The 6,947-nt window shown below is 42.3% G+C and overlaps 1 long non-coding RNA gene across 1 annotated transcript; it reads left to right on the plus strand.

Moving 5' to 3' along the window:
* The first annotated feature begins 1,027 nt into the window (after nt 1-1,027).
* On the plus strand, nt 1,028-4,420 carry LOC113910203. The gene is made up of 3 exons (XR_003515963.1): nt 1,028-1,082; nt 3,092-3,169; nt 4,133-4,420. It is a non-coding gene; the product is annotated as an uncharacterized LOC113910203 (long non-coding RNA).
* Nucleotides 4,421-6,947: the final 2,527 nt, after the last annotated feature.

Here is a 6,947-nt window from a genome sequence, read left to right on the forward strand (position 1 = left end):
TTTCTGCCTACAGACTCTTCAAAACATGTGCCCATACTGTTTCTGCTGGTAGACATGAACTAAACCTCAACCTGATACTCTTGCAAATTCAAGTGGACAGTCCTGATCATAGTCACTCTTTGGGGTCCCCTCTCACATTCTACTGTGAAGCATCATTACTTGCTTGAGGGCATTCACTGAGAGACCTTGCCTAGGCCCAGGAGGGTATCACTGATGCTCCCTCCAAACACAGACTCATAGAATAATGGGGCTGAGGGTCAACCTAATCACCCTCAGAGAGCACTTGTCATTCCAGCCCTGAGTTCTCAACTTTTAGCCATTACTCCCTATAAATAAATAATGGCCTATTTTCATCTGGGCAACATTGGGCAAAATGTTAAAGCAGGCAAAGTGTCATTCCTGGTGTCCTCTTACTGGAGAAAACACCCAGAGTTTCCTTGGGCTTTTTCTCACCTTTCTTCAGCTACCTACCCCCCTACAGACCACAGTCTTGCACTAAAGGTGTCCATCACCACCTCCAATCTCTGCCTGTGGAAAGTTCCCTGTCACTTTCCTAAGTCCAGCTCAAATGCAACCTCTTCTGGCAGGCCTTCCTTGATGACCAGCCTGCATCTTTCTCTCTTCTGAAGCCCCATGGCACTTGGAATTGCCAGTGCTATGGTACTTGGCACTTTCTACCACTAGACAGTAAGCTCCTCGAGGGCAGGATCCATGTCTGATTCATCTCTGGGTCCCCTGCAGTGATGAGCCCAGTGGCCCCTCTTGGAGGCATGCAGGAATGGCTGAGGAAGGAGTGAGGCTTTAAACCTGGCAAGACACACTCTGTCAGGAGGCTAGAAGGAGCCTGGACCTAGGGTCTACCTCTTCATAAAGCTAGTTATTTCCTTTCCCCTTCCATTCTCACTACCAATTCATTCCTGAAAGACCTCTCTCGTTCACTGTCTTCAGCCAACTGTCACTATGGGACAGAATCCTCTGTGAAGGCTTTAGCTGTTAACAGCTTAGAATGTTGCTGCTCCCAGAAGTCTTTGCACTCAACAGTAGGGGTTGGATGGGATGGGGTTGGGGGAGTGCTGAAGGAGGTGAGGGTGAAAACCTTGAGTCCCCAATGACATGTACTCTTATTAGAGGATTTAGGCATGACAGGCTGGGCATGGAAAGAATTTGGAGGATTGGGAGAGCTATTTCTTGATACCCCTCCAATCATAGCCCTTTAGTATTCTGAGCTACTTTTGTTCTCTTTCTGCCTATGTCTTTTTTAAAAAGATGTCCTGGCATAGAGTATCCCTTAAATAAGTTGTAATCATTAATGTCAGGACTAATAAGTCAAGAACATAAACAACATAGACACATAGCCCACCCTAAACACATGAGTGCTTGGAGGTGCCAAGTATAGATGTAAATAGATTTTGTTAGAATTTCTGAAGTGTCAGTGCAGGTTTTGAAACCTCTGCTTCCCTGGTGGTAGAAACAGTCTGAACAAAGATAAAGAGGTGAAAACCAGCAGGTTGTGTGTGCACAGGGAATGGCCAGTGACTGAAGAGAGGGCTCTCCTAAAAGACTGACAAATGGAGTTGGTTAGATGGCAGGAAGCAGCAAGAGGGGAGAGAGAGTCCAAGTTGAAGAGAGACATGATGACAAATTCAACTTCAAGTTGTTAGTAGTTCAGTAAAAGGAAATGTCCCCTAGGATCCTGAAGATCCCAGGCTCCAAGTAGATAGGTAGGGCCCAGGGTCACAGGGAGTGCATGGATCCTGCAAAGCAGCAAGTGCAAAGGAAAGGCAGGGTGCAGCATTGCAGGAGGTGTTCAAATGAAAAGATGGGGTGGGAGAGGTGATGGTAATAGTGGTGGTAGATAGTGCTTTTAGTACCTTTGAGCTCTGCAGCAGAAAAGTCCAGAAATACAATGCCAGGGGGAAAAAATATAGGATGGGGGACAGAAATTATTAGAAACCTTAAGTGTGCTCTAAAGGCAACTTTGCTTAAATTAAATATTGACATTGTATTTACTTAATGATTTAAAAAATTAACATTTTTGCTGTTTTTCTCGGTTGGAAGACATATGGAAAGGCTCCATAAATGTTGAGTTGAAGTTCCCACTTGGCGCTCTCCCTGGTGCTGGATTTGCATAGTGCATTCCTTGTCTTAGGGGTTTATGGAAACCACTGCTTTCTCCCTATTCATCTCCGTTTAGGTGCTAGCCAGGAAGTAAATCTTACCAAATAAAATCACCTTTACATGACTTGTGCTTCTCCTCCACCCAGTATCACTAAGGCTAATGTTTGCTACAGAGTATTGAATGGAGACAGCCGTCCTTTCCAGGAGTAAAACTCTCTTCCTATTTTTTTCCAAACCAAATCATGTTAATAGTGGTTTTCAGGGGGTGGTGAGATTATGGAGAATGTTTATCTTAACATTTTCCACATTTTCCAAATATTAGTTCCATAGTTTAATTTGTATTTTTTAAAGAAAGAAAGGTAGATTGGAGATGATTAGAGTTATCTCTCTCAGAAAGTCTTATAAGATAATCATAAGCTGTGAAATTCTCAGTGACATGGCATTGCCTCTGTGTCTTTTAAGAGAAAATTCTCAGCATAATATTCAGGTTTTTAGAATTTATTTGTAAAGATTATTTATTTTGGAGAGAGAGCACGAAATTTGGGGGAGGGGTAGTGGGAGAGAATCATCAAGCAGACTCCCTGCTGAGCATGGAGCCCCAGGTGGGGCTCCATCTCACGACCCATGACCCGCTTAAACAACTGAGCCATCCAGGTGCCCCTAAAATTTATTTTTTAAGAAGATAAATGCACAGAAACTCTATAAGGTGAGCTCTAGGGTTGCAATTCAAAATCGATAGTTTATGGGGTGCCTGGGTGGCTCAGTGGGTTAAGCATCTGCCTTCGGCTCAGGTCATGATCCCGGGATCCTGGGATGGAGCCCTGCATTGCGTTCCCTGCTCCGCAGAGAGCCTATTTTTCTCTCTCCCTCTGCTATTCCCCTTGCTTGTGCTCTCTCTGTCAAATAAATAAAATCTTTAAAAAAAAAAAAAGTTTACTACTCCAAATGACTGCTTTTCTTCCTTTCAATGTAGGACATCACCTGTGAGTATCAACTCTTCAGTGCATTACAGGAAAATTTTGGATTTTGGAAGATTCCTGAGAAAAGAACTGTAAGGTCATGGCCTATATTATATGTCTAAGAAAAATTCAGCAAGCGGGGATGAATGGATAACATAGTCATATGCTTTGGATTGTCTCAAAACCACAGTCAGACACTATGAACTTGACACATGAAGCACTAGGTGCTGCTCACTGCCCTCCACTGTTGTCTTCATACCCCCATGCTCTGAGCCAGCTGACAATGTCCCCTGAGTCTCCACATACTTTCTGCTGGACTGTTGTTAGGCTTTCCATTCTTTCTCCAACCTTTACTAAGCACCTAGTATGTGCCTTTTACTGCACGTTTGCTCTGAGATGATAGAAATGGACATGATAGATCCCTTCCCTAAAGAGACTTAAGAGCCAAAAGGAGAGACAGATATGCCAAGGTGACAGTAAAGCAGAATACTACTGTCCCAGAGGCTTATACAGGGTGTTAGGGAGCACAGAGAGCTCCTAATTTTGCTTGGTGGAAGAGGGTGGGGAATAAATAAGGGAAGAGGGTCACAAAGGAGGGGACACTTGCATTAATTCATCAGGTATACTGGGGAGGGGGCAATGGGAGAAGATCTGGGGGTGGAGACCCAGAGAGAAGAGCCAGGAAGCTACATCAAGAGAAAGGCTCAGGAATGATGAGAGGACTTACTTGGCACCTATTCTGCCAAACTGTTAAATGGAAGACTGAGCCCCATAGACTGCCATGAGGGGGTAGATATAGTAGGTGGAATTCTAATTCTACTATAATTCTATAGTAGGTGGAATTCAGGTCCCCAAGATTCCAGCCCTCTGTAGAATCCTATCCCCATGAGAGTGAGTAGGATTTGTGAAGATATAATTTCACACCTGCGATTATATCACCCTATATGGTAAAAGGGGTTTTATAAATGTAATCAAGGTCCCTAATCAGTTGACTTTAAATTAATTAAAAGGATGATTATCTTGGGCCTAAACTAAGCAGGTGACCTTTTTAAAAGGGTACAGGTCTTCCCAGAAGTCAGAGTGATTCAAAGCAGAAAAGAGGCTCTCCTGTTGACCTTGAGGAAGCAATCTGCCATGTTGTGGAGAGAACCACATGGCTAGGAACAGCATGTGGCCTCTAGGAGCTGGAAATGAATTGAACAAGCAGTGAGCTTGGAAGAAAACCCTAAGCCTCAAGTGAGATTGTAACCTTGGCTAACACCTTGATTCCAGCCTGGTGAGACCCTGAGCAGCTATCCCATACCTATGCCCAGACCCACGTGGGATAATAAATTTATGCTGTCTTAAGCTTCTAAGTTTGTGGTAATTTGTTATGTAGGAACAGAAAACTAGTTCAGTGGGTAAAGAAAGAGTAAATGTTGAAGACAGAGGAGGAGGTAAGATCTAGAGCCCTATGAGAAGCTGGGGAGCAAGAAGCATTCTGGTCAGCTGGTCAGTCAGTGAGAGGTGCTGAAGTATAAAGTCAGGCAAAAAAGCCCTGCCTACTTCCTAAGGATCCCTGTGATAGGAACTGAACCCATGACTCTTTCTTTCTCAAGAGGAATGCTCAGATGTGTGGTGCGGGCTGAGGCTCTATGACTTTTCCTGCCCAAGAAGAGACTGGTGGAAAGGAGATAATCCAGAGATGATGTTTATATACTGGAGAGATGTCAAAAATGTGTTTCATTCAAAGGCAAATACTTCATTTTTGTACCATGAAACTTGGCAACTTTCTTCCTGAAATTTAGTTGTTTCCTAGAACTTTCTTTCATGTTGTTACTTGCTACCAAAGATGCAAAAGCAAACTCTTGCATTTTGTGGTGCATTTCAATTCCTTCAAAATATTGAAAAAAATCAAAGTATAGCCAGTTTATTTTTCCCTTCAAAGGAGCCAATATTTGATTTTTCTTCTTCTTTTAAAAAAATTTGGGTCACACTGGTGAATCATTTCAATGTTTGAATCATTTTAGAAGGTCCAGAGGGACTATTTCTTTAACACTGGAAATAATCAGAGGTTATACAATATTATACATAGGAAGGACAAATAGCTTTAAAAAAGAAATCCCTCCATCTCTTTTTCTTCTACCATCTCAAGGACCCTAAATCTTCACTGAAAATGATACACCATTTTTATTGACAAAATTATCTTCATATGAAATTTTAAAGCTCTAGTAAATTGTGCAATAGAATATCAAGTACCTATTCTGTGAGAAAAGTATGGCATAGTGCTGTCACATCCACAGGTGGGAGCAAATTACAGACATCTAAAGACAATTAACAATACAGGATGATTATATGTGGCACAAGAAGTCCAGATAATCAACGGTATAATTGCAGGGGAAGGAAGAATTGCCTAGAGTCCAGGTGATCAGCCCATCTTTGAAGGAGGAGTGATCTCCCATCAGTGGTGAGGACTGCAAAGGGGAGGGCTGGCATAAAGCAGGAAAAAGTTGGGAAGATTGGAAGAGTCTAGACATATTTGTGTAGCAATAAGTAAATCAGTTGGATTTAAGTTAGGATTCATGTCAAAGGAAGTAGGAGAGATGTTGGGAAAATATTACTGAGTCTAGGCTTTTCCTGTATGCAATGGAAAGGCACTGAAGTCTTTTGGATCCAACAAAAGCAAATAGTTCATGAAGACCCGTGGTCAGTTGTGTTTGTTTGGATTGGTGGCAGAGAGCTTATTGGGAGTTTATGGCAAAAGTGATAAGGACCCAACCAGGGCAGGCGGAAAGGAGATGGGAAGATGACATCAAAATATAATATACAGACAAATCCAAAAAAATGTGATACCTCTCTAGGGAATTTATTGATGTCACAAACCTTCAAAGATTTTGGCCAAGATCCAGCTTGTTTGGTGGGGACCAGTGGTCTCAGGCAACCTTCCTTTCTCTTTGCAGAGAAATATAATTGTATGTGAGTTTACAGTGATGTTTTTAGAGAATCAGCTCATGACTAATTGAGAACTTCAGTGGGAACTAGGGATGATTCCACCACCCTGCTGCTACTACTCCCCACCAAGCAGTCCCTCCTCCATCCCCAAATCACTTTACTGGTCAGAAGAAGAGGTTCTTCACCCTTACCTCACCCTTCCTTCCTTTGTCTCATGGTCAGTTTCTGAATTTATTTTTGAGAGAGGGAGATAAGCACTTGCTTGAATTATACTCCAAGGAGATACAGGTCTGGGGAACCTGCAGTTTGGCTTCTCAGTGGACTTTCTCTCTTTCTTTCTTGTGAGCCCTCAGATCCCACTATTGGTATTTCTTTCCCCAACTCCTCAGAATGACCCATATGTCACACAGAAAACCTCTGTGGCTCTAGTGGTGTGAGAAGGGAAAAGATTCACCCCAAAGTCTTAAGGCTGGTGCAGAGGAGAAAACAGAACCTATACTCAGGATACCTAAGTTGTAGTCTACATTTTCCTTGTTAGGACCCTGAGAAAATCACATCACCCTTGAGTCTGTCTCCCTGTCAACCATGTAGGAATCACAAAGCTTATCACAAAGGTGTGCTGGATTGTCATGAGGATGGTAAGATAACTAATACACAGAACACACTTGCTGATGCATGACATCTACTTGTGATAGCTAAATGGCTGACCCTTATTCTTTCTCCTGCTTTTTATCTCCTTTCCCAGATTCAACACACTGGCATTACTTTGATGTAGAAAGAGAAGGTAAGCACAAACAATGAATCGTGGAACACTACATCAAAAACTAATGATGTAATGTATGGTGATTAACATAACATAATAAAAAAAAAGCTGAACATATGCCTACCCTAAAAAAAAAAAGAGAGAGAGAAGGTAAGTGCTTTCAAAGAGAAAAGATA

The sequence above is a fragment of the Zalophus californianus genome, chromosome 6 (genome assembly GCF_009762305.2).
Source record: "Zalophus californianus isolate mZalCal1 chromosome 6, mZalCal1.pri.v2, whole genome shotgun sequence".
Lineage (NCBI taxonomy): Eukaryota > Metazoa > Chordata > Mammalia > Carnivora > Otariidae > Zalophus > Zalophus californianus.